This window comes from Halichoerus grypus, chromosome 4 (assembly GCF_964656455.1).
Source record: "Halichoerus grypus chromosome 4, mHalGry1.hap1.1, whole genome shotgun sequence".
Lineage (NCBI taxonomy): Eukaryota > Metazoa > Chordata > Mammalia > Carnivora > Phocidae > Halichoerus > Halichoerus grypus.
In genome coordinates this window covers 52,787,327-52,792,183 of record NC_135715.1, presented here as the reverse complement: position 1 = coordinate 52,792,183, position 4,857 = coordinate 52,787,327, and positions in this window count along the sequence as shown.

Sequence of the window (4,857 nt, the reverse complement as noted above, 5' to 3'; positions counted from 1 at the left end):
CCTAGATAACATCTCTGTAAGAGCACATAACAACTTAGTGCTGGGCCTTGTCTTATTTATTTAACTTTTATATCAAAAACTCACACCATATTATGCTTGATGCTATGTAGTCCATTCTTATTTCCATTTGAAAATTAGGATACTTTTATAATTTCTCCTGCATTTTTGTTGTTCAAGAGCACCTACAGTGTTTCTGAAGTTGATCAAAAGTACCTTTAGTACCTGAAACATCAGTCGGCTGGGTCTGGAGGTGTGAGCACATACAAAGTGCATACTATGAATTGAAATTCTCTCTTTATATCATTGGCTCAGTTCCACCATGCAAGTTTTAATTTCTTTTCCTTATTGGGCAAGACGGAAGCAAAATAGGAGTGGAGTAATTTTGCTCCCTGCCATCTGTTGACTTGTCCTCAACATTCCCTAACCCTCTGTGTGATTATCTGGTTCTTATTCCTGCCTCTTATTGTTTAAAAATCACTTTCTGTTGTTCTGACATTGTTTTCAGTTTTTAGCACATCCTGAAATTTTGCCTGTCTGACACCACTGTTACAGGTCTGGGACATTTATGCAACAAATTTATGAAGCACGCATTCTAATGCAGGAAGAAAGACAATAAGCATCATAAAGAGACAAAATATGTCAGGGATTATAAAGTAAGCATAGTGGAAAATATACAGGAGAGCAGAGATTTGTAGTTCTGCGTTGGGGGATGAGTTTTAATTTTAAACAGGGTGGCCGAGGTGGCTTGGTGAGCCAACATCCTTTGAGCAAAGACTTGAAGGAGATGAGCAGAGGGTTAGCCTTTTGTGACTGAAATGAATTGCATGCTCCTTCCTCCCTTGCTTATACATAGGCTCATATATTCTGAATCAGTTGTAGAAAAAGAGCATTACATTAATTACCCCTCCAATTTTCCATTAATACCATCCCCCACCTTTTCTCACCTTCTTTGGGACTAAGGGGCTAAGATCTACAGACCAGTGCTATATCCAATTCTTAATATCAGCTGTGAACTAATCCTTTCTTGGCATATAGTAGACACTTAGCAAATATTTATTAAATAAATGAATAAAGAGCAAATGCCACTGGCTAATTATAGAAGGTGGCAACTTCTATAGAAGAGCAGATTTTTTTGAAACTTCTAGGAATTTATTTCCTTGAATGGAATCCTTTGAAGATGCAAGACCTGAAGGCAGACCAGAGGAACAGCAGGGGGTGGATTTGTAGTTTGGGGCCGGAACCCTCTCTGTACAGCTCCTTGAGGAACACCTTTAGTGAGGTGGGCGTAGAAGCTCACTCCATGAGCTGCCTCTGAACTTGGAACTGTACACTCAGACATTGATTCTGTGAGAATAGGAAGTGGGAAAATCACCCATGAGATATTTTTCCATTTAGTTTTTAATCTTCTGAGTGAGCTTTGCTGCTCTCCACCACAAAACAAACATCAAGCAGTTTTTCCCAGGGTCCCACATCTTGGGCGGGCTGAACGCAAAAGGCCCTTGCCAAATGTCCTTGCACAGAGTGTGCTGTTTGTAAGGAAAGAAAACAGAAATTCACAAACCATGGAGTTCTGACACACCGTGTAGGAAAACTTTCTGGGATGTAGTTTTTGCTTTGGCTTGAAATATGCAAACTGTGGAAATCTGATGTGTTCCATATTCTGTGAACATAGATAATGAGCAAAAGAAACTTAAAATATGGGTAACCATCGAGCTTATTGTCCTAACTGGAACACTTTTGAGAGTGAAAGGGTCTCTGTTAATCATCACATTGGGAAAACAGGCATAAGCCAAGATTGGACTTTCTTAGGCAAACCAGAATATGTGGTGACCCTAAGTAGAGGAAAAGTACTATGAAAAAGAGTGTACAGAGAAGTATAGGTAAAATGTAATATTTTTTTCCTTTGCTGCCCATTTTACCTTTGACACTACCATCCCTACCATAGAATCACCAAATCATAGAATTTTTAGGCTCAAATTGTGCTTATAGATCATGCACTGTTCTATTCAAAAGATGGTCCATGGCTAGCAGCACTGGCGTCATCTAGAAGAAATGCAGAATCTCAGGCCCTACACCAGACCTATTGAATCAGAATCTGTGTTATAACAAGATCCTCAGGAGATTTGTATGAGTATTAAAGTTTGAGAAGCACTGATTTAAGCCACTTAACAAATAAAGAAACTGAGTTTCAGGGAGGTACAAGGATTCATCTAAGTCTCATATCTCCTAAATTCATCATCTCATATCTCCTAAAGCTAGTTTTCTTTCCATAGGCAATGGTTCTCTCCTGTCTCTATACCTTAAAAAGCCTGAAGCTGGCAGAGCAGACCTGAATTCTAGTCCTGGTTTCACCTCAGGGTCAGCAAAGTCACTGCATCCAGTCTCCTCGTCAGTAAAATGAGGAAATTTGACTATCTTGTCCACTAAGTTTCCCTTCAAGTTCTAAAGTTCCATAATTTTATCAATTTTATGAATTCAGGCACCTTGGAAGCCTGAATCTAAATAAGAAGAGTCCCAAAAAACATGGTGTAGGACAAGTGCCTTGATTAATGCTTTTCATGAGGAAGACATGTTGTTTGTAACAAGAAACAGGAAGGGCATTCTAGGAGCTGGAATGGCAGAAGCAAATGTTGATCACAGGAAAGAGTATTTGGGGACAATGGAGAAAGGTGGTATGGGATGTTTAAGAAATGGAAAAAAATAGGGGCGCCCTGGGTGGCTCAGTTGGTTAAGCATCTGCCTTCAGCTCAGGTTATGATCCCGGGGTCCTGGGATTGAGCCCCGTGTCAGGCTCCCTGTTCAGCAGAGTCTGCTTCTCCCTCTCCCTCTCCCCCTGCTTGTGCTCTCTCTCTCTCTCTCTCTGTCAGATAAATAAATAAATAAAGTCTTAAAAAATGTCAGGCAGCTTTAAGCATGTTCCTAGTAATTTTAGATCACGGCATACAAAATAGCCTCTAAGTTAAAAAAATTTTTTCCTTCATTGGAGGTAGTTTATTTATACACTGCTTCTGAGACTTTCCCTTCCAACCTTGGGCATCTGTCACTATGGGCAGTGTGATGGTTAATTTTAAGTATCAACTTGGCTGGTTTTTGGTGCCCAGTTGTTTGGTCAAATACTAGTATAAATGTTGCTACCCAAGTATTTTTTAGAAGTGATTAACATTTGCAATCAGTAGACTTTAAGCAAAGCAGATTATCCTCCATGATATGGATGGCCTCTTCCAATCAGTTGAAAGCCTTAAAAACAAAGACTGAGGCTTTCTGAAGAAGGAATTTTGCCTAAGACTGCAGTATAGAAACCTTGCCTGAGTTTCCAGACTGCTAGCCTGCCCTGTGGATTTGGGACTCAAGAATGCAACATCAACTCTTGGCTGAATTTCCAGCCTGCCAGCCTGCCCTACCAATTTCAGACCTGCCAGTACCCATAATTGCATGAGCCTATCCTTAAAATAAATCTGTCTTTCTCTACACACACACACGTGGTTCTGTTTCTCTGAAAAACCCTGTCTAATATAAGCAGCATTCACAGATCTCTCTCCATTCTTATTTAACCAGACGTTAAGTGGCAGACAGACTTTGGGTGATCTACTGATAAATGTGGAAAGTAGAAAAGTCTTTGTTCCTAAGTTCTGCATGAAGAAGGCAGGGTTCATTTCTGACTCAATTTATCCTCAGTGTCTACCTAAGACTGTGCCTGGCACAGGGAGAGAAGAGGTACTCAATAAATGTTTGTGAGTGAATTCACATGAGAATAATACTTAGCTGGGACTTTTGAGGGCTTGGGAGAGGGAAATGGAGTAGCCAAGTCCACTCTCAGTATCAGTATATTGCGATGATTAAGAGCACAGACGTGGTTGCAAGGTCTAATCCCAGCTCTGTCATTCGGTATTCGTATGACCTTGGGAAAGTTACTTAAACTCTCTTAATCTCAAAACATGGGTGTAATAATGTGCCTGCAACAAGGGGTTTACGTGGGGCTTAAGTGAGTTAATACAAATAAAATACTCAGAACAGTGCCTGTTATCCAGTAGGCACAATAGAAGTGTTCACTGCTATTACTCTTGTCCTCTCACATCCAATAATGAACACTCGTGTCTGCAACTGTACTAAATGCTGGATAGGGAAAAACAAAAAACAAAACAAAAGGTAAGACAAAATGGCAGCCTTGGAGGAAATCAATCAGACAAAACAGCTACCTACAGTGTGATGAATGTGCAGAAAGGCCTATGGAAAGTCCTCAGGAACACAGACGGCAGCTGATTATCTAAACCAAGTAGCCTCTGAGGCCTTTATGAAGGAGGGAAAATTGAAGCTGAATCTTGAAAAATGAGTAAGAGTTCGCAAGACAAAGAAGTGAGAAGGGCATTTCTTGTGGAAGAAGCAACGCTAAGAAAAGCATAAAGGCATGGTTTTGGGACGTGATGAATTCTGTGTTGAGCCTGAGTAACGTCCAAGAAGAAATGTTGGGTCGGTGAGAGAGTCTAGGGCTCGGGAGGAGGTAAAGGCTGGAAGGATAAATCTGGAAGTCACGGTGTTAGCAAATTTGTCACAGCACTTCTGAGCTGTGTACAAGAATGAGCATGTGGGTGAGAAAATTTGAGGGTCATCAAGGTCCACAGTGTTTAAGGAGCATTGGGGGGTGGTACACTTGAAACAGAATTAGAGAGGTAGCAAGGAGACCCAGAAGAGAATAGTACCATGGAAGCCAAGAAAGATTCCAAGAATGAAGGAACGCTGATCTCTCTGTCACTGTGGATTTGCCTTTCATGTAAATGGAAAAATACATGGTCTTTTGTGTCTGGTTTCTTTCTCTTAGCATAATGTTGTAGCAAGTATCAGTACTTCATTTTCTTTTCT